Source organism: Balaenoptera borealis (genome assembly GCF_965194805.1).
Source record: "Balaenoptera borealis genome assembly, contig: HAP1_SCAFFOLD_1162, whole genome shotgun sequence".
NCBI lineage: Eukaryota > Metazoa > Chordata > Mammalia > Artiodactyla > Balaenopteridae > Balaenoptera > Balaenoptera borealis.
In genome coordinates, this window is record NW_028123051.1 from 108,948 (window position 1) to 132,229 (window position 23,282).

The 23,282-nt window shown below is 50.1% G+C and overlaps 1 pseudogene across 1 annotated transcript in view; it reads left to right on the forward strand.

Annotated features, from left to right (window-relative positions):
- Window positions 1-23,050, forward strand: part of LOC309621908 — a 97,423-nt pseudogene extending 74,373 nt beyond the window's left edge. The window contains exons 15-21 of the transcript in view: window positions 19,630-19,765; window positions 19,966-20,341; window positions 20,421-20,616; window positions 21,614-21,671; window positions 21,778-21,906; window positions 22,543-22,681; window positions 22,895-23,050. The product of the transcript in view is annotated as an uncharacterized misc_RNA (transcript). The remainder of the gene's footprint in view (window positions 1-19,629; window positions 19,766-19,965; window positions 20,342-20,420; window positions 20,617-21,613; window positions 21,672-21,777; window positions 21,907-22,542; window positions 22,682-22,894) is intronic.
- Window positions 23,051-23,282: the final 232 nt, after the last annotated feature.

Genomic DNA, 23,282 nt, shown 5'->3' on the forward strand with positions numbered 1-23,282 from the left:
GGGAATGACAAATATCCTATGATATCATTTATACATGTTATCCTAAGATTGCTACCAATGAACATATTTCCACAGAAAAAGACACTCACAGACTTATAAAACAAACTAATGGTTAACCAAAATGAAAGGTGGGAGGATGGATAATTTAGGACTAAGGGGCTAACATACATAGATTAATGTATGTTAAATGTATATAAACATATAACATATAAACTATATGAATTATATAATCACTAATACATAGAAAATATATAATGACAAAACACCTACCAAATACCAAGGGAGGTCTACTCAACATTCTGTAATAACATACATGGTAACAGGATCCGAAGATGAACAGACATATGCATGAATCATTGAGCAGATTCTGTACAGCCAAACAATCACAACACTCTAATCAAATTTACTCCGATAAGAAATAGAAATTAAATTTAAAAAACAAACATAAGTAAGGAGACATAAACTTCTGGGGGCTTGTCCCAGCACATTCCACTCTAATTTACAACCTTGGAACGCTACCTCCAGGAAGACTCTGTTGCCCTAGTAACAAGAGTTGAGAACGAAATAATGCTGCCACCTTGTGGCTCTTTCCCACAACAGCAGCTTTAAACCCAGTGCTAATGGTAGCTTAATAGTCACAAGGACTGCTGGGCTGTAAATGACGCCTGCCCTCAAAAAATGCCCTGGGGTAGGGAATAGGCAAGGAAATTCAACACATGACAAATTTTTCAAGACGTCAATATGAAGAGGGAAGTTGTAGTCACTCTTTAAAAAAAAGGAAAAGAAAAAAAAGGACATGCCTAAAGCTCAGTATAAGGAATTATTAGCCACATGCAAATTCAACGTCAAAAAGGTTTCAGCTCACACCAGTCAAATGACCATCAGCAAACACTGCAGGATTCCACTCCCTGTGCTTTGTGGCTGCTTCCCAATAGCTATCTAGTTTACATTTGGTAGTGTATATATGTCCATGCCACTCTCTCACTTCATCCCAGATTACCCTTCCCCCTCCCTGTGTCCTCAAGTCCATTCTCTATGGCTGAGTCTTTATTCCTGTCCTGCCCCTAGGTTCTTCATAACCATTTTTTTCTTTTTTTTTAGATTCCATATATATGTGTTAGCATACGGTATTTGTTTTTCTCTTTCTGACTTACTTCACTCTGTATGACAGTCTCTAGGTCAATCCACCTCACTACAAATAACTCAATTTCATTTCTTTTTATGGCTGAGTAATAGTCCATTGTATATATGTGCCACAGCTTTATCCATTCATCTGTCGATCCTGCCAACACTTTTACTTTACTCAACTGAGACCAATGTCAGACTTGTAAGGTAATAAATTTACGATGTTTTGAGTCACTCAATTTGCGGTAATTCGTATGAAAGCAATAAAAAACAAATACAGACGTCCTACAAGAGCCAGGCTATATATTTATATTTAAGTATTTCTAAAATGAATTTAACCCTGTGATTCACAGCAGCAGCAGCTTCCAAGGGATCCCACCACACACCTGAGGCGAAAGCAGCCTAATAAAGAAGCAGTGACAGCAGCAGGTCACTGCCCCACACTTGGGGTAGAGGGGGATTTGATCTACTGTAGCAGCAGCATAGCCTGAATGGGAATGCATCCTCCTGTGGCACTAGTCCCATCAGCATTAGTCTAATCTGCTAGCATCTGCTGTGCCAACAGGCCCAACATATACAAACCCTCCAACTCAGTAGCATTAAGTGAGCCAGGCTCAGTGTTTCCTGAAACTCATATCCAATGGCACTGGAAAGCCCAGATATCACCTACTGTTATGAAAACATAAAAAACAATAACAGAAGACTGGCAACTTCAGAAAGAAAAGGCGAACAATGGAATGGGTGAAAACAAGTGGGATAAATATAAGAGACTATCATTAGTCTCATGAGTTTCTTAAATTCCCTATGATGGTCAAACAAAAATTATGACACCATCTGATGTGGTTCTCAATGTATATAAAGGAAATACTACAGAAAATCATACTTTAAAACTGGGGACTATTAAGAGACCTAAATGGAAGTAAAATCTTGAAACTTCACTTGAAGTAATAAAAGACAGATTCCAGTAGGCTATGATAAGTTACATATGTATAGTGTAAGGCCAAAAGCAACCACTAAGAAAACTATACAAACAGTATACACAAATGATTATAAATAAATTAGATTAAAATGGACTTACCAAAAAATGTTTAAGTAACCCACAAGAAGGCAAAATAAGAGAAACACAGGATTGAGAAACTAAGGTAAAAGACAAAACAAAAAATAAAATGGTAGACCTAATCTTTAACATAGCAATAATTACATTAACTGTAAATGATCTAAATAACCAAGTCAAAGACAGAGATTGAAAGAGTAGATGAAAAAATCACAAGCATGATCCAACTCTATACTGTCTATAAGAAGCTTACTTTAAACATCATGATATAGGTAGTTCAAAGTAAAAGGATGAAAAAGGTATATCATGTGAACATTCATCAGAAAAAGCAGGAATGGCTATATTAATATCAGATAAAGTAGATTTCAGAGCAAAGGAAATTATTAGGGGCAAAGAGGGTCATTACATAAAGATAACAGGAATAATCCACCTAGATGACCTAGTGATACTAAATGTGTGTGCACCAAACAACAGAACTTCAAAACACATGAAGCAAACACTGAAAAAGGTAAAAGGAGAGAATTTCAAATCCACAATTATTATTTGAGACTTCAACACAGCAATTTATAGAACTCCCAGAGACAAAAATCAGCAAGGGTATGGAAGAACTGAAAACATCATCAATCAACAGGATATAACTGACATTTAAAGAACACACTCAATAAAAGCAGAATACATATTCAAGTGTCCATGGAACATTCACTCATATACCATACACTGGGTGATAAAAAAAAACATTAGCAGATTTAAAAGAATTAAAATCATAGAGAGTATATTCTCTAGCCATAATGGAACCAGACTAGAAATCAATAACAGAAAGACAACAGGAAAATCTTCAATCACATGAAAACTAAACATCACAATTCCAAATAACTCATGGGTAAAAAGTCAAGGAAAAATTTTTAAATGCATAGAATAAAAGAAAATGGAGATATAACAGATCAACATTTGTGGAATGAAGTGAAAGCAATGCTGAAAGGGAAGTCTATAGCACTAAATTGGGAAAGAAAATATTTCAAAGAAATAGTCTAATTTTCTATATTAAAATAGTAAAAACGGAAGAGGAAAAAACACTAAACAAGCAGAAAGAAGGAAATAATAAAGATGAAACAAAAATCCATGAAACTGAAAACAGGAAAATGGGGGGGGGGGAGGAAATCAATGAAACAAAAGGCTGGTTCTTCAAAATAAACAATCTCATCAAGAAAGATGTAGCAAGACTGATCAAGATAAAAAGAGAGATGGCACAAATCACAGATATCAGAAATGCAACCAAGGATACCATGACATATCCTGCAGGTTAATAAGGGACAAGTTATTATGAACAAGTCTACACTATAAATTCAAAAATGTGGATGAAATGGACCAATGCGTCTACACCCAAAACTACCAAAACTCAGCCAAGATGAAAGAGACAATCTCAATTTTCCTGTAACTATGAGAAACACTGATTTTTCATTTAAAAACTCCCAAAAGAAATATTCAGGCTTAGATGTTTCACTTTTACCCAAGACTTAAAGAATTAACACCAATTTTACATGACTTGATAAGAAACAGAAGTAGAGGGAACAGTTCCTAATTAATTTTATGAAGCCAGTATTACCTTGATACCAAAACCAGACTGGGATAGTATAGAAAGAAGAAAACTACAGGCCAGTATTTTTTATGAAATTGGCTGTAAAAATCTTCAGCCAAATATTAGCAAATTAACTCCAGAAATATATAAAAAGAATAATATACCATGACCAAGTGGTATTTATTCCAGTTATGCAAAGTTGGTTAAATATTTGAAAATCAAACAATGTAATCTACCATATCCAATAGATTAAGGGGGAAAAGTCATGTGATCCTAATCATTAATGCAGAGAAAGCATTTGACAAAATCCAATCCCATTCATGATTTAAAAAAAAAGAAGAAAAGAAACTCCAAGCAAACTAGGAATAGAAAAGGAACATACAGAAACTCATAAAGATGATCTACAAACAACCTATACCGACATTATATTTAACTGTGAAAGACTGAACGCTTTCTCTGTAAGATCAGAAACAAGGCACCGATATCTGCTCTCACCACTTTTATTAAATATATTACTGGGGGTTCTAGTAAGAAAATAAAGCAAAAATAAATAAATAGATAAATTTAAAAGTTAAATTTTTAAAAAGTTTATTTAAAAGATGAAAGAACTATTCCTACTATGTTGAATAGGAAGGAATATATCCTCCTGAATGTTGAATAGTAATATATCCTATTATATTGAATAAGGAAAACTAAAACTGTCTATATCTGAAGATGAGATGATAATCTAAATGGAGAAAATACCAAGGAATCCACATAAAGCTTGAGAAATAATATTAGTTTGTAAATGTTTTAGAGTACAAGATCCACACAATTTTATCAAATTATATATTAATAACAAATGTGTAGAAGCTTAAATAAAAATATGTGATGCCATTTACAACTGACCTAAATAAATACTTAAATAGAAGCCCAATAAGACATTTATAGGACCTCTATACTGAAAATTACAAAATGCTGATGAAGAAAATTTTAAAAGTCCCAAACAAAGAGGGAGACATACCTTGTTCACGGATTAGAAAACACAACATAATAAAGCTGTCAATTCTCCCCAAGTTAAGAGGCTTAACACAATTACTCTTAAAATGCCCTCAAGGTTTTTGTGGATATAGACAAGCTTATTCTAAGATTTATATGGTAGGAAGAGGCTGAAGAACAGCTAAAACAATTTGTAAAGGAAGATTAAAATGGGAGGAATTAATCTACCCAATTTCAAGATTTCGCAGTAGTGATGGAGGGTAGATACATAGATCAATGGAATGGAACAGAGAACCCAGCAATAGACTGACACAAATACATTTAACTTGGTTTTGACAGCAGTGCAAAAGCTATCAAGGAAGAATAGACTTTTCAAAAAATGGTACTGAAACAGTTGGACATCCCTCGACAAAAACAAACAAACAAACAATGAACCTTAACCTAAACCTTACACATCTTACACAAAAATTAAATCAAAGTGGATCATAATCTTAAATGTAAAAGCAGGACATTTTTAGAAAAAAAAAATAGGAGAAAATCTTTGGCATCTACAACTAGGTGAATAATTCTTAGACTTGACACCGAAAGTATGATCAATAAAAGCAAAAACTGATCAATTGGATCTCATCAAAATGAGTTTAAAATGCTTCATAGAAGATCCTTTTAAGTGGATGAAAACTCAAATTACACAGTGGGAAAACATATTTGAAAATCCCATAGGAGACAAATGACTTGTATCTATAATATACAAAGAACTCTCCAAACAACTTAAAAAAATCCAACTAGAGAATAGGCAGAAGACAGGAACAGACATTTCATGGAAGAGAATATACACATGGCAAAGAAGCACATGAAAAGATGTTCAACATCGTTAGCCATCAGGGAAATGCAAATTAAGACCATAATGAGATATCAGAGAATAACTAAAATTAAAGTATAGTGACAACATCAAATGCTAGCGAGTACGTAGAAAAATTATATCACATCACTGGTGGGAAAATAAAATGGTTTAGCCACTCTGAGAAACAGCTTGACAGTCTCTTTTAATCCTAAAAGTAGATTCACCCTACAATGCAGTAATTGTACTCTTGAGCATTTATCCAAAAGAAACAAAAACTTAATGAAGTTCCCACAGAAACTTACACATAAATGTTCATAGCAGTTTTATTTCTAATAGCCACAAACTGGCAACTCCCCAAATGTCTTTCAATGGGTGAATGTTGAAACAGATTGTGATAAAATCTTATGATAGAATACTACCGAGCAACAACAAGGAACAAATTATTAATATATGCAAAAATTGAAATGAACTTCAAGGGAATGATGCCGAGGGAAAAGTTTTTAAAAGCCAATCTCCGAAGATTAAGTAATTCATGATTATGTTTACATATTATTCTTAAAATAACAAAACTGTGGAGATGGAGAACAGATTAGAAGTTGCCAAGGGTTAGAGATGGGGGTAGAAGGTACAGCGGGGGAACTCTGTGAGGTTTTTGTGGTCCCAGTACAAATAATACAGCAATCTTGGTTTTAATCCCTAAAGATTTTTAAAAGCAATTCCTAGTAAGAGGTGTCCAGATATTTAGCAATGGCAGCAGATTAGAGGTATAGCTCCCCAACATGACAACTTCGAAAGAGATCTATACTATCAATACTAATTTAATGCATATGTTAATTTTTAAAAGGCCAGTCACAATACTTAAATGGTACATATCTTAACGATATTACTCTGGGTATCCAGCTATACCAGATGGACTAGCAGGATTTTCTGTCCATTCAATCTTATTTAAGACAGTAAATCTTATAATAAGACAGTTAAAAAAAGAAAAAGAAAAACAACAAACCTCAACTACAGTTGGATATTCTCACAGCAAGATGAGGTGAAAATACGTAGCAGCGGTTCAAAAGCTTAAGCAGTGGCACCTAAATTTGGCTGCACATTAGAATCCTCTGAAGCACTTTTTAAAAACCCTCACACCGACGGTTGGTCATACTAGACCAATACAATCCTTTTAACTCTCCTCAGACGATGCCAATGTCTAGCCAGAACGGAGAACCAGCGGACTAAGCAGAAGGGGATGTTTCTACAAAGATCTCTTAACAGTAAGTCCTCTCACCCAATCAAGATTTACCTCCCCGCAAAGGGGTAAAGAAGGCTAGATGTTGTCCATACTTGCTTAGCTTTAATTAGCACTTGTGACTTGCCCAAAACCTAGATCATGTTTCCCCTAAATTTCACGTTATTCCCTAAGTTTATCAAACCCAAGGCTAAGGGGTTTGCCAGGATGAGATTTTAAGTGCTCACACAGGGGAAGTCCCTGGCAAACCAGGACAGCGGTCACTCTACACTGCAATGTAAAGCATCCTAAATAACCCTGCCACTGCTCCCAGATACTAGTCTGTGCCAACCAGTGGAGAAAAGGCATTCTCCATTACTACCATGGCAAATGCTACTGTACTTACCTTGGCTAGTCCCTATCTTTTCCAGGCGCCACTCCCCTTCACCTGCTGGTGGACGCTTCGGCCAGCTGACAATGCAGATATTTTCAAACTTTAAGGTGAATAAAAATCATCTGGAGGGCCTGTTGTAACAGAGATCACTGAGCCCCACCAGAGTTGCTGATTCCATAGGGCTGGGACCGGGCCCTAAAACTTGAATATCTAACACATTATCAGGGGATGCTGGGAAAGCTGGTCAGGTAATGGTAAAGCTGGCCAGGAAAAAGAAACCCGACGTGTCAGATCATAAAGTATGGAAGGGCAAGCCCGCCGGCAGTCCAGGCCGGGGGGCGGGGGGGCGGACCTGGGTCCCCAGCCCTACAGGGCCAACGGCAGACCGGCTCGGGCGCCCCTCGGAAGCGCGGGGTCCCCGCTGCCGAGTCTGTGCCCCCGGCCGGCCCCGGCTCCCCTCTGCCCACCCTGCGCGCGGGGGCTGGAAACGGCCGCGGAGAACCAGGCAGGGCGGGAAGGGGGGCTCCAAAGAGGGTCTGGCGACTCGAGTCGCTCCGTTACTCGGTGGGCTCAGCGCGCGCCGTGGGGGAAGAGAGGTGGAGGTCCGGGAAGAGGGGACGGGCGGCACTCACGTAGACCAGCAGCAGCCATGGGTAGACGGCGGGCTCGGCCACCACGGGCGACTCCAGCCTCAGCTTCTCCCCCACGTTTTCGCGCGCGGCCCCCGCACCAGGCTAGTCTGGCGGTTGGGGGAGGGGCGGGGCGCCGCCGGCGGGGGCGGGACAGGCGGGCGGGCGGGCGGGAGGCTGAGGGGAGGGAGCCTGGCCTGGGCCTCAGCCGGCGCCGCCGCCGCCGCCGCCGCCGGCCTGCTCCCGTCCGGCCCCCGGCTCCCTCTTTGTGGTCACAGGCCCGGGGCCTCCAGCGCTGCTGCCAACTGGGGCCGGCGTGAGGCAAGCACAAGGAGCCGGGGCCCGGCTGAACCACTCACTCGCGGCGAGCGCCTCCCGCCCCGTGGACCCGCCCCCACGCACGCACGTACGCACGTACGCAAGTACGCACGTACGCACGCACGCACGTACGCACGCAAGCACGCACGCACGTCTTCAGCTGCCCCCCCCCCCCCGGCCACACCCACCGGCCCGAAGTGGAGACCCGGGGAGACCCCTCGGGACCTGGGGTGGCGGGTTCGACTCCCCCCCTTGACGTACCGTGACACCTCCCCCCCCAATATGTTTCTAGGTATTATATGTATATATGAATATACTATTATATACACACTTGCGTATGAATTTATATGTGTATGTACATGCGCATATTTACATATAGGTGTGTGTGTGTACACATTGTATATATGTATGTGTATATATCTTATATATATGATATATGTATGTATATATACGATGAATTTCTATATACAGTACATATATATTTTTATGCTATATGCTTTTATATGTAGGTGTATATGTGTGTCTATATGTATGTACGTGTATGTATTGCATATATTATATGTGTATGTATGTATACTGTCTATATGCACACCTAAATATCTTTGTATGTGTGTATATACGTATGCTATATATGTACCTAGGTGTGTATATTGCATATGTTATACGTATGTGTACATACTGTATACAAACTATGCATTTTATATGTGTGTATGTATAGTGTATATGTATGTGTGTATTGTCTATATTGTGTGTATATGTGTGTATACATACTGTATATATACGAACTGCATTTTATATGTGTGTATATATGTATGTGTGTATTGTATATACTATGTGTGTATATGTGTGTACGCATACTGCATATGTACACAGCTGTATATTTTTGTATGCTTGTACATATGTACGTGTGTGTGTATATACACACACACCCCATATGGATTCTGTTTGTCTGGAGAACCCTCACTGATACGGACACTTATGACAATTGAGTACCTGCTCTTTGCCAGCCAGGGAGCCAAAGGCTTGTCTTTCGGTGTCTCCCTTAAGTATCACGAGTCCCAGGAGGGAAGGTGATGCTGCTCCTACCAGTTGAGGTGCCTCAGGGTCAGTTAGGTGGACAGGGCGGGGGGCTGGAGCCTGGTGGAGCCCAGGTGGAGTTCTAGCAGCAGTACAGCCTAGCAGTCCCACTTCCCCGGGTGCTTCTCACAAAGACGCCGAGGGAGAGTCGGGACCTGAAGGAGGGAATGAGGAAGCTTCCGTGGGTCCGCAAGCCCAGACCAAGGCTGACTCGTCAAGAGTGTTAGAGGTCAGGACTGTGGTTACCCTGGGGGTGGGCTTACACAGAGCCATTCATATCCTGAAAAAGTATCCATTCTGCTCTTGTTTGTATGGTTACCCCCCTCCCCCAAATCTTTTAAAAACAGATTCTCTTGGTTGCTGGGAACACACACGGGGAAGTTGTGTGTGAGGGGGTATGATCCAGGGGACAGGGAGGATAAGCCCCCCACTCGTAGGGCAAGGAGTGGCTCAGCTTTGTGAGCTGAGGATGGCCCACGAGGTTCCAGAGAGAAGGGTCCCTGCTCCGTTCCTGCTCTGTGCACCCCATTCCCAGCCTGAGAAGCCCAGAGCCACCCACCCCCCCCGCAACACACGCACACCAGGGAGGAGAGCCAGTCACCCTGGCTCCCAGGCTCCGGCTCCAAGGCTCCCGGCACTAGGAGCTATTTTCAGCTTTCATGCCCTAGGACACGGCCAGAGCTATTGTCTCCGGAAACTCTCTGTCTGTCTCTCGCCCGGCCTCCCTCCCTTCCTCCCTCCCTCCTCCGCTTCTTCCCCTCCAGCTCCATCTGTCCTCCCCTCCACCCTGCATTTCTACCCAGGATGGCTCACAGACAGCTGCTCCCCGTGCCCACCTGCCACCATTCCATGGATGTCAAAGCAAGCCCTGGGGACTTCCCTGGAGGTCCAGTGATTAAGACTCCGAGCTTCCACTGCAGGGGACGCGGGTTCGATCCCTGGTCAGGGACATAAGATCCCACATGCCACACAGCACGGCCAAAACAAAATGAATAAATAAAGTTATAGTGATGAAACAGCCCTAGTGGTGCAAGGATGGGACGTATAGCTCTATGGTATAGAAAAAAGGTCCAGAAACAGATATATGAGAACTTGATATGATAGAAAGTGGGGAAATTAAGGAGTTTTCAATAAATGGCATTAGGAGAATTGCATATCCATGTGGGGAAAAGTAAATTAGAAAAAAAAAAAAGCAAGCCCTGGTCAGGTGTGACCTTGGGCCCAGGGCCATTGGCACAGGTTGTCATGTGGGATGTTCTTCCTTAGACTCCTCCCTCCCTCCTGTGTCACTGTCACTTCCTCCAGAACCTTCCTGGACTCCCCTCCACAAGCCCGGGGTGTGCCCTCACCCGCCCTGGATCACCAGAATTCCAATCCCGGCCCACCCTTCCCCGCCAGGTAGAGAACTGTGCATGGTCAATAAGACCGTAGAGGTCATTGGCCATTGCTATTGCAGCTGGAATTGTTACTGTGTTTAGATAGGGTGACCAACACCCGCCCCCAGTTTGCCCAGGACCGCTCAGGTTTGAGCGCTGGAACTCTGGGGAAACTCTCAGTCCCGGGGAACCCCAGAAGGCTGGTCAGCCTATTTAGGACAGATCTTTCACTTGATCTCCCAACCCCCGAGAGCCAGAAAGGGAATCTCCCCCCTCCTTCCATTGTAACCTTCATTCATTCATCCACTCATCCCTTTATTCAACTCCTTTATTCAGCAAGTATTTATGAAGCATCTACTACACAGCAGACACTCTTCTAGGTGCTGGGGACATAACAGCATCCCTGTCCTCAAAGAGCTCACGTTCTAGCGAGGGCAGCAAACAGTAAACTGAGAAGGTGTGATTTATTACATGGGGATGATGTCTCGGAGACCACTGCAGGGCAGGGGAGGTGGGAGAGGAAAGGGGCAGTTCTAAATGCAGGCGCTGACGGGATTGGGGCAGACCTTGCCCTGGGCCAGGCTGGTTGCTTCAACACAGCTGTCCTCGCCCAGAGCCATCCTGCCCCCGCCTCACCCAGTTCTTCCGTGATGTGTGGGGAAAATCTGTGGTTGTCACAACTGGGAGGGAGGGCCCCTGGAATCAAATGGGTGAGGCCAGGGATGCTGCTAAACCCCACACAGTGCCCAGGAGGGGCCCTCAGCAGAGGATGACCCGCCCCGAATAACCCCAGTGCCACGGGGGAGACCCTGCACTAATATTATTCAGACCCGCTGGTGCCCCGATTCCTGCACAGGCAGGGACTCTAACCGGGTCACCTCTGTATCCCGAGGTGACCTAGAGTGGGGCAGCCACGAGGGCTGAGATGAGTATCGGGGGTGAAATGACAAACCTCTGCACCCACTCTCCCCTCCGCACCCCAGGGGCGATGGTCTCTATCTCCTCCCCGTGCAGGTAGCTTTTCCCTGAGCCATTTCTTCTTGTCAAGGTCCCTGTCGCAGGTTGGGTTCCCCAAAGATGACGTTGAGAGCAAGGATTGGAGTGCAGGTGGTTGATGTGAGGCGTGCAGGAACAGATACAGCTGCCATAGGGTTCCACAATTCCACTCCCGGGCATAGATCCGGAGAAAACTCTAATTCAAATCTATACATACACCCCTGGCATTTCCCTGGTGGTCCAGTGGTTAAGAATCCATGCTTCCAGTGCAGGGGGCGTGGGTTCCATCTCTGGTCAGGGAACTAAGATCTCACATGCCGTGTGACAATAAAAGAAGAAAGAAAAAAGAAAGAAAGAAAGAGAGAAAGAGAGAAATAGAAAGAAAGAAAGAAAGAAAGAAAGAGAGAGAGAAAGAAAGAAAGGAAGAAAGGAAGAAGGAAAGAAGAAAGAAAGAAAGATACATGCACCCCAACGTTCATTGCAGCACTATTTACAGTAGCCAAGACATGGAAGCTACCTAAATGTCCACTGATGGATGAATGGATAAAGAAGATGTGGTACATATATACAATGGAATATTATTCAGCCATAAAAAGAATGAAATAATGCTATTTGCAGCAACGTGGATGGACCTAGAGATTATCATACTAAGTGAAGTAAGTCAGAAGAGAAAGACAAATATCATATGATCTCACTTATATGTGAAATCTAAAATACGACACAAATGAACGCGTCTACAAAACAAAAACAGACTCACAGACATAGAGAACAGACTTGTGGTTGCCAAGGGGGAGAAACAGTGAGGGAGGGTTGGATTGGGAGTTTGGGGTTAGCAGATGCAAACTATTAAATATAGGATGGATAAACTACAACGTCCTACTGTCTAGCACAGGGAACTATATTCAGTATCCTGTGATAAGCCATAACGGAAAAGAAAAAAGTTTTATTTATAGGTTCCATCCCTAACTGAGCTGGCCCATCCCCTCCCATGTTTCTAAGTGCAGCCCGAGGCTGCAGACTTCCCACCGTGGTCTTCAGCTCCAGAGCAAGCCACCTGCGAACCACCCACATCTTCCCAGGGGCTGGCAACTCTCCTTTGCTACTGATTCCAAGACACATCCAAATAGCAAAAATGTGACCATGAAAAGAAACTCAGGCATGTTCAAATCAGGGAAATAACATTCTTAGCTCTGTTCAGTACTCGCTTAATTTTACAAGAGCTTAGAGTTACAAAAAAGTTGCAAAGATCTGTACAGAGTGTACAGAGTGCCGTGGACCCTGACCCAGTACCCCTATTTCCAACTCATTAGTACCTTAGTGTGACATGTTTATCCAACTAAGGAACCAAGATGGATACATTGTTATTAACTAAAGTCCACACTTTATTAGAATTTCCCTAGTGTTCCCCTAACATCCTTTTTCTGTCCCAGTCTCCTCTGGGCTGTGACATTTCTCAGACGTCGCTGGGTTTTGATACCTTGAAAGTTTTGAGGAGGACTGGTCAGGTGTTTTGTCCCTCAATTTGTTAGTCTGTTTGTTTTCTGATGTTTTCTTATGGTTGGTCTGGAGCTATGGGGTTTGGGGCGGAAGACCCAGACAGAGATAAAAATGCCATTCTCCTCAGGTCACATCAAGGATACACACCATCAACGGGACTTATGACAAACGATTTTACCCTTGATCACCTGGCCAGTATCGTCTTTTTTTTCTTGCTGCGTTGGGTCTTCGTTGCGTGTGGGCTTCTGTAGTTGTGGCACGGGGGCTCAGTAGTTCTGGCTCCCAGGATCTAGAGTGCAGGCTCAGTAGTTGTGGCCCACGGGCTTAGTTGATCTGCGGCACCTGGGATCTTCCCGGACCAGGGCTTGAACCTGTGTCCCCTGCATTGGCAGGCGGATTCTTTTCTTTTTTTCTTTTGCAACCAAAACGTTAATCCCAAGGATTCTCACAAAACATATTACAAATGACAGCATGAAAAAAAAAAATTGCACAGTAACTCAAAGTTCAGCTCTACAATATACTCTTAATCTGGCAGGACATTGGTATCTTGATAATCTCAAATTTCCAAAAAATATTACAAAGAGCTATGTATTCATGTACAGCAATCACAGAGGGGACGTATGACCTAACTCAAAGGTAAACTAACTTCCTTGAAACTTCTTAGATTTTAAACTCCCTGGACAATCTCTTGTCCGGTGTGAAGACTAGTGGAATTTTTAAACCTCTAATCTAGGGTAAGGGTGCGGCTTTCATTTTTACCTGCTGGCTTGGGTTCACAGCACCTTTTAAAGACTGCTTGCTTAACTACAGCTGCATACCATATCCCAGCTACAGAAAGTCTTTTCAATGTTTGCCAGTGTTGTTTCCATAATAGTAAACATCACACTTTAGGTGGGCAGGAGTTAGAGTTTTATTATCAGTCTAGGCAAGACCAAAAATTCAAAGCAAGTTCAATTTTGCTTAAGGGAACATTGTAAGGTAACAATTCTTCATATTACATGCCTCCCAGGACCCATTTCAAACCATAGAGAATGACACCTTTATGTGTCACTGTCCCAAGAGACAAACAAATGTGAACAACTAAAACATTTAAAAAGTGCACCAAGCTTCGGAAGTCTCAAACAAAACTTGAATTTTCTGTACATACTCCTGCCAAATGAAGTTATTGCCTGTACACCACTCCTCTTGCAAAGTGGTCTTCTATTTCCTTTCATCTGACCTAGATCGGCTAGGAGACCTAGAGAAAGATCAGGACGGCTTGTGATTTCTCTCTTGGGACAGGGATCTCTCTCTTCTCCTATATCTAGAAAGGGACCTGCTCTGGCTGACGGAGAAGGCTCTCCATCTTGGAGATGTGCGGGAGGTGGAGGACTCCTCCTCCCATAATCATCTCGAGGGCGACGACCCCAAGAAGGAGGCGGTCACGATTTCGACTTCTCTTTTCCCCATTCGACAGGTCCACTCTTACTCGGCAGCCACATAGTGTTCTCCCATCTAGTTCTCGGACAGCATCGGCTGCATCTCGGGGATCTTCACATTCAACGAGAGCGAAGCCGGGAGGGTTTTTAGCACCCCACACACTTCAGAGTGGTCCATAATAGCCTAAAGCTCGTTCCAATTCAGCCTTGTTACCACTGTTTCCAAGATTCCCTACACAAACTTTACAGTCCAACGGACAGGAATCACGTTGCAAGACCCTCGTGGCTCCTGGGTTTCACGGGCCACAGGGTGGTCCCGGGCCTCTAGAATCTGGTAGCTGAATCTGCTCGCACAAGCTGTCCTGTGGGGATGCGTTTTCCCCTATGTGTCCAGCCCGGGGCCCTGCTCTCTTGGCCCGGCCTCCCGGGTGAGAGGGTGAACCCCAGCTCCCTGGAGCAGACACTCAGAGCCCTGGTGACCGGACTCACGGCTGACAGGGCTGGAGCGGCGGCTGGACACGTGTGGCCAGCCTGGTGGTGTTTGGCCCCGTCTGCAGTTCCAGTTCCAGCTGAGAAAGAGCCTCCCTGTGTTACTTTCTCCTGGTTGTGTAAGGATCCCCGGTGTCATTTGACAGAAATGTAGACGGTGTGTTCTTTCTCTCTTTTCTCCCTGCTTCCTCTCCTCCCTCTCTGCCTCCCTCTCTCCCTGTACCTCTTTCCCTGTTCCGCTCTCCCTCTACCTCTTTCCCACTCCCTCTCTGTCTCTCCCTCTGTCGCTTCCTCTCTCCCTCCCTCTCTCCCTCTCCCTCCCTCTCCCTCTCTCTTTCCTCTCCCTATCTCCCTCTCTCCTCTCTCCCTCTTCCCTCTTCCTCTCCCTCTTCCCTCTGCCTCTTTCCTCTGCCTCTTTCCTCTCCCTCTTCCCTCTCCCTCTTCCCTCTCCTCTTTCCCTCTCCTTCTCTCCCTCCCCCTCTCTCCCTCTCCCTCTCTCCCCCCTCTCTCTCCCTCTTCCTCTCTCCCTCTCCCCTGTCTCTGCCTCTCCCTCCGTCTCTCCCTCTGGGAGGGAGTGAGGGAGATGGAGAGATGGAGGGAGCGGGAGAGTTGGAGGGAGAGGGAGAGGGAGAGGGAGAAGAGGGAGGAGAGGGAGGGAGGAGACGTCTCTCCCTCGCTCCCTCCCTCTGCCTCCCTCCCTCTCCTCTCTTTCCCTCTCCCTCCGTCTCTCCGTCTCCCTCACTCCCTCTCAGAGAGGGAGAGACGGAGGGAGAGGCAAAGACAAGGGAGAGGGGGAGAGGGAGAGAGGGAGGGGGAGAGAGAGGGGGGAGAGAGGGAGAGCTCTCTTCCTCCCTCCCTCTCCCTCTCTCCTCCTTCTCTCCCTCTCTCCCTCACCCTCTCTCCCTCTCCCTCCCTCCATCACTTTCCCTCCTTCTCCCTCTCCCTCTCTCCCTCCCAGAGAGGGAGAGACAGAGGGAGAGGGAGAGGGGGGAGACAGGGACACGGAGAGGGAGGGAGGGAGGGAGGGAGACAGAGAGGGAAGCAGGCACCCTCTCGCCTTCTCCCTCTCCCTACCTCCTTCTCCGACTCCCCCTCTCCTCTCCCTCTGTCTCTCCCTCTCCCTCCCTCCCTCTAGGAGAGGGAGAGGGAGAGGAAGGGAGGGAGAGGGAGAGAGGGAGGGGGAGGGAGACGGAGAGGGAGAGACGTCTCGCCCTCCTTCCCTCTCCCTCCCTCGCCCTTTCCCTTCCTCTCTCCCTCTCCCTCCCTCTGTCTCACCCTCTCCCTCCCTCTCTCTCTCCCTCTCCCTCACTCCCTCCCAGAGAGGGAGAGATGGAGGGAGAGGGAGAGACGAGGGAGAGGGGGAGAGGGAGAGAGGGAGGGGGGAGAGAGGGAGAGGGAAGAGGGAGAGTGGGAGAGAGGGAGAGAAGGAGGAGAGAGGGAAAGGGAGGAATAGACCTCTCTCTTTCTCCCTCTCTCCGTCTCTCCCTCTCTCCCCCTCTCTCTCCCTCTCCCTCTCTCCCTCTTCCCTCTCTGCCTCTTCCCTCTGCTTCTTTCTTCTGCCTCTTTCCTCTCCCTCTTCCCTCTCCTCTTTCCCTCTCCTTCTCTCCCTCCCCTCTCCCTCTGGGAGGGAGTGAGGGAGATGGAGAGATGGAGGGAGCGGGAGAGTTAGACGGAGAGGGAGAGGGAGAGGGAGAAGAGGGAGGAAAGGGAGGGAGGAAACGTCTCTCCCTCCCTCCCTCCCTCTCCTCCCTTTCCCTCTCCCTCCATCTCTCCGTCTCCCTCACTCCCTCTCAGAGAGGGAGAGACGGAGGGAGAGGCAAAGGCAAGGGAGAGGGGGAGAGGGAGAGAGGGAGGGGGAGAGAGAGGGGGGAGAGAGGGAGAGCTCTCTTCCTCCCTCCCTCTCCCTCTCTCCTCCTTCTCTCCCTCTCTCCCTCACCCTCTCTCCCTCTCCCTCCCTCCATCACTTTCCCTCCTTCTCCCTCTCCCTCTCTCCCTCCCAGAGAGGGAGAGACAGAGGGAGAGGGAGAGGGGGGAGACAGGGACACGGAGAGGGAGGGAGGGAGGGAGGGAGACAGAGAGGGAAGCAGGCACCCTCTCGCCTTCTCCCTCTCCCTACCTCCTTCTCCGACTCCCCCTCTCCTCTCCCTCTGTCTCTCCCTCTCCCTCCCTCCCTCTAGGAGAGGGAGAGGGAGAGGGAGAGGAAGGGAGGGAGAGGGAGAGGAAGGGAGGGAGAGGGAGAGAGGGAGGGGGAGGGAGACGGAGAGGGAGAGACGTCTCGTCCTCCTTCCCTCTCCCTCCCTCGCCCTTTCTCTTCCTCTCTCCCTCTCCCTCCCTCTGTCTCACCCCCTCCCTCCCTCTGTCTCTCCCTCTCCCTCACTCCCTCCCAGAGAGGGAGAGATGGAGGGAGAGGGAGAGACGAGGGAGAGGGGGAGAGGGAGAGAGGGAGGGGGGAGGGAGGGAGAGGGAAGAGGGAGAGTGGGAGAGAGGGAGAGAAGGAGGAGAGAGGGAAAGGGAGGAAGAGACCTCTCTCTCTCTCCCTCTCTCCGTCTCTCCCTCTCTCCCCCTCTCTCTCCCTCTCCCTCTCTCCCTCTCCCTTGTCTCTGCCTCTTCGTCTCTCTGTCTCTGGGAGGGAGTGAGGGAGATGGAGAGACGGAGGGAGAGGGAGGAGAGGGAGCGAGGAAGAGGGAGAGAGGGAGGGAGAGAGGGAGGGAGAGAGGGATAGAGGGAGGGAGGGAGAGATGTCTTTGTCTTTCCCTCCCTTCCTCTATCACTCTCTCCCTCTTCCCCCTCCCTCTCCTGCTCCCTGTCCCTCTCCCTCCCTCTATCCCTCTCTCCCTCTCCCCCCTCCCTCTCCTGCTCCCTGTCCCTCTCCCTCCACCTCCTTCCCTCTCTGGAGAGGGAAGGAGGTGGAGGGAGAGGGAGAGGGAGAGGGAGCACGAGAGGGAGAGAGGGAGAGGGAAAGAGGTATAGGAAGAGCGGAACAGGGAAACAGGGAAAGGGGGACAGGGAGAGAGGGAGAGGGAGAGGGAGAGCAGAGCAGGGAAACAGGGACAGGGAAAGAGGGAGGCAGAGAGGGAGATGGAAACGGGGAAAGGGAGGGGGGACGGATAGAGGGAGAGGGAGAGAGGGACAGGGAAAGAGAGACAGGGATGGAGGGAGGGAGAGAGGGACAGGACAGGGCAAGATGGACAGGGAGAGAGGGAGGGAGAGAGGGAGGGAGAGAGGCAGAGGGAGGGAGAGAGGCAGAGGGAGAGATGGAGGGAGAGTGAGAGGCAGGGAGGTAGAGGGAGGGAGGGAGGGAGGGAGACAGAGAGGGAGACAGGGAGAAGGGCTGATGGGGGCTCCCTCCCCCTCCCATCCTCTGCCCACTGCTTTCTCTTTTTTCTGCTTCAACAAACACCAGGCGCCTTTCAGATCAGCCCTGAAGTCAACGTTGATGCTTGGGACGGCCTGACCTCCCCGCTGCCTTCCAGCCCAGGACCACAGCTGGGAGATGAAGTCTGCGGGGCCCTGGGGGGGGGCAGCGGCGGCGGAGGTGGTGGAGGCAGGCACCTCCTCTGACGCCCAATCTCTCCTCCTTTACGAGGCAGCCGCCAGCTCCCCTCCCTGACTCCCCAAGATTTGGGGCCATTTTAATATGTGTCGATAATGCCATGAGCTACTATTTAACTTTTCCACGAGGACCCATCTCCCGAAATGCAGTGGTTTTCAGGCTTGGCTGCACTAGAGAACCCCCAGGGAAAGGAGAGACGTCTGTACCTCCCTCTCTCTCCCTCTCCCTCCGTATCTCCTTCTGGCTCTCTCCCTCTCCTTCTGGGGTGATGCCCGATGAGCTCAGATTCGCAGATGTTCCCCCCATCCCCTCTCTGTGCCTTGCGTGGGGCCTGGGCCTTCTCACTGTGGCCCGGGAACAGCCTCGACATTCAGACATCGGTTCCTGCAAGGACACTTGCGTTTGGTCCATACCGCATGTGGCTGCAGTCTGTGCTTCTCCCGTTTAGCATCTTCAGTAGATGGGGGCTGTGCATGAGCCCTTCATCTTCCCCGCAGACACCACTGGTGCTTGCTCGGCCTCGCGGGTGATGTCCACGGGGGACAGACCTGTGTCCCCACCTTCTTGGGCTGCAGACAGGCCACGTTGGTCCTGTGGTGACTGGGGGCTCCCAGGAGAACCCCACCGCAGACCCAGAGAGGTGGCCCCAGAGAAGGTGGCGTACGCCTGGGGCCAGGCCTCACCAGCCAACCACGGGGCACCTGCAGCAACAGGTCTCTCGCCGTCCAGGGGCTGGGTGTTCGGGCGCCGTGGGGATGAGCTGCTGTCTGCACGGCAGCCAAGTTTGTATTGTTGAGCCCGGGGAGGCCCCTGGGTGGCTCCTGGAGAGCCTGGTCACATTTCTTCCTGCCCTTGGCCTTAGAGCTCATCATGGTTCACGCCGTTTCTGGTTCCAAAAGGACCTGTGTTCATAAAGACCACATGTTAGGACAGCACCAAAGTGTCTAGAAATCCAGGCCAGGAGGAGGAGGGAGGGGGTTTGGCTGTGCCCGCCAGTGGCCTGAGAGCCCTCCCACCCACAGAGACCTGGCCCGGGGCCTGTGGGGAGGGCGTGGCCCACGGTCCCCAGCGCTGGCTGTCTCTGGGTTCCAGGAGAACTGCGCGATCCTCGGGGAGCTGGTAAGGCTGCAGGCTCAGAAGTCCCGCCTGCTGGGATTCAGCACGCGTGCCGACTCTGTGCTGGAGATGAACATGGCCAAGACCAGCCAGGTGGTGGCCACTTTCCTAGGTAACCCCGCCTCCCCGAGTCCCAGTGGGGACGGGGGTCAGGTGGACCTTGACTGGACGTGGTGCTGCCTGAGACCCCACTGTGTCAGCCCTTGGGGGTCGCCTTCCCCAACCCTTCATTCTGCCTCGAGGGGCGTGGGGTGGGGGGCGGCTGGGCGGCTGCCACAGGGACATAGCTGAGCCTCTCCCCTCCGCCCGCAGATGAGCTGGCCCAGAAGCTGAAGCCCCTCGGGGAGCAGGAGCGGCCGTGATCCTGGAGCTAAAGAAGGCTGAGTGCCAGAGGCGGGGCCTGCACTTTGACGGGCCCATCAACGTCTAGGACCTGCGCTACTACATGAACCAGGGGGAGGAGACGCGCTACCACGTGGACCAGTACCTGCTCAATGAGTCCTTCCCCATGCAGGTGGTCACGCGCGGGCGGCTGGGCATCTCCCAGGAGCTGCTGGGGCTGACCTTCGACCTGGAGGAAGGCGCCAACATGCGTCACGAAGATGAAGATGTGAGGCTCTACACGGTCTGGGACGCGGCCTCGGGCAAGGTCATCCATCAGCAAGTTCTACCTGGACCTCTACCCTCGGTGCATGCGTGGGGGAACCTGTCGGCCGTGGGCCGGGGCTCCTCTGTGGTAGCGGGGCCTCACCCGCGTCCCTCCCCAGGGAAGGGAAGTCCGGGCACATGGCCTGCTTTGGCCTGCAGCCGGGCTGCCTGCAGCAGGACGGGAGGCGCCAGATTGCCATCGCGGCCATGGTGGCCAACTTCACCAAGCCTACGCCCAACCCGCCCTCCCTGTTGCAGCATGATGAGCTGGAGACCTACTTCCATGAGTTCTGGCAAGCGATGCACCAGCTCCGCTCCCAGGAGGGTGCAGGCGAGGGGCTGAAGGCAGGGGGCGGGGAGGGCCCGGGGTCTCCCGTGGTCCTCAGGCAAGCCCTCGCCACGGGATTCTTCCGCTGATGTCACCCCGCACGAGGCGACGCCCTTGGTGTCAGTTTCCATCATCAAACCCCACGCACTGGGCGCGTAAACAACGGAAGTGGATGTCCTCGAGACTCTGGAGGCTGGAAGTCCCAGATCAAGGAGTCAGGACTGGTTCCCTGCATGTTAAATACAGGTATTCAAGAGTTGCCTTTAAAAAAGACAAAATAGAAGAAAGGAACGTTGCATGCAAGGCTGGTGACAGGCGGTGATGAGAACAAGAGGTTAGGCTCTGGGGCCGGGAGCACCACGCCCTGTGAGGCCCTGGGGCTGCTGCCAGTCTCGGTGGAGGCTCAGCAAGTCCCAGTGACTTCCCAATGTGGGGGGGGTCCCCAGATGAGTGTCTGGGCCCAGGACCCAGTGCTCGTTCAGTCTTCCTGCAGTCAGCCCTTCGTCCTGAGAGCGATGCTCTCACAGACTGCAACCGGAGCGCGTGGGGACACTTTACTGAGCTGTGCAGCCGTCACTACTGCCCTGTTCTGGAACATTTCCCTCACCCCAAAAAGGTCCCTCACGCCCTTAGTTATCATTCCCTCCCCTCCCCTGTCCCTGACAACCAGGAACCCACTCTGACTCTGTGGATCTACCTGTTCTGGACGTTTCCCCTCAGTGGGGTCACACCCTGTGTGTCCTTCTGTGTCTGACTTCTCTCGCTGAGCACCGTGTTCTCACGGTGCATCCACGTGGCAGCGAGTGGCAGGGCTTCACACCTTTGCGTGGTCGAGGGCCGGAAAAAAGACAAACGAAAAGAAGGGCACGTTGCCTGCGACTCTGGTGACAGCCGGGGATGAGAACCAGAGGGTAGGCTCTGGGGCCGGGAGCGCCGCACCCTGTGAAGCCCTGGCGCTGCTGCCAGTCTCGGCGGGGCACGGGCAGTGCCGTCCCCCAGGAGCTGCTGGACAAGCTCATCAAGTCCCGGCTGGCCAACCCCCGTGCGGCCGGGCCGAGGGAAAGGAAAGGGGCTCCCAGACCGCCCGGCTGGAAAGCACGGCCTGGACACAGTGCCAGCGCCCCCCTCTCCTTCCTCCCGCCCTCCAGGCCTCTTCAACCTGCGCCAGATCGTCCTGGCCAAGGTGGACCAGGCCCTGCACACGCAGACGCCCTCGGACCCGGCCTAGGACAATGCCCGCCTCTGCCAGGAGATCCTCAGGGTCCCAGCCACGCCAGGTAGCCAAGCACACGCCGGGTCCACCTTAGCGGTCGGTTGGCGGCTACTGCCCAGTTCAAGAGGATCCTCTGGTGGTGTGTGAAGGGGGACCGACTGACGGGCTCTGGTCGAGGCCTGCTGACCTCTGGCCTCTTCCTGCCTGGGTTCCTGGGCTGGTCCCTCCAGCTGTGGCCCGCGGAGTCCGAGGGTGGGCTGGGCGTATCTGCACGTGCTTTCTGGAGAGCCTGGAAGAGGCAGGAGAGGGCTTCATACCCCGGACGGAACGCGTCGACGAGGTTTGCCCGTGCGTGTCGGTGCGGAGACGCAGTTCACTCCCTCGTGAGCGCTTTAACCCGCGCTCTCCCCGTGCTGGAGGGCGAGCCCTGACTCATCCCTCGGAGCCTCGGGCAGCTGTCCCTGTAAGAGGCTTAGGGGTGAACCCTCGTGAGCTTCAGCAGAAAGTCGGCAAAGATTGATTTGTGTCCCTCCACTGAGTTGCCCGCAAGGTCCCCGTTTTCTAGAAGTGTTGGGCCAATACTCCCTCTAGTGGCAGGGGACTCAGACAGGGCTGCTTTGAGGCCCCAAGCTCTGGGCTCTGGGGAAGGGGCACGGAGCGGCCAGGGGGCCGGGCAGGAGCCTCTCCGCGTGTGTCCCAGGGACCCACCTGCCTGCGACCTTCGGCCACCTGGCAGGAAGCTATGACGCCCAGTCCTATGGCTACCTGTGCAGCGAGGTGTACTCCGCGGACACGGTCCACACACTCGTTTCAAGCAGGAGGGCGTCCTGAGTGGCAAGGTGAGAGGCCGGCCTGCCGTGCAGACCAACACGGAGGTCCTTGGCCTGGGCCTAGATGCTTGTGCCGCCCGCCTGGGCCTGCCAGGCTCTGAGGGCCCTGCCCAGAACCCCCTGCTCCCCTGCCCTTTGTTGAGTCACAGCAGAGGTGGCCACACCCACACCCTCCGTGAAGGGGGTGCTCCACCCTCCTGCAGCCCCGCCCCCTCTCCTCAGGTTGCCATGGACTACAGAAGCTGCATTCTGAGGCCAGGGGGCTCCGAGGATGCCAAGGGCATGGTGAAGCTCTTCCTGGGTTGTGACCCCATGCAGGACGCCTTCCTCCTGAGCAAAGGGCTGCAGGTTGAGGGCTGCAAGCCGCCGGCCTGCTGACGGCACGGGGTTTTGCCCCCCCAGGCGGGCCGGGTGCCTTAGCGCCCCGTCGGGGCGGGGGAGGGGCCGTGTGTCCTCCCAGCCCCCGAGTCCCCGGCGGCCGGCCTAGGCCAAAAGTCTCCACCTGGAAGTGTCTGGAAAGCCTGGCATCAAGGCTCCCCCTTGTTGCACTAATGCAATCCCTTCCTGGGGAGCTTTCCTGGTAACAAAACGGTTCTTTGAAAACGCAGCC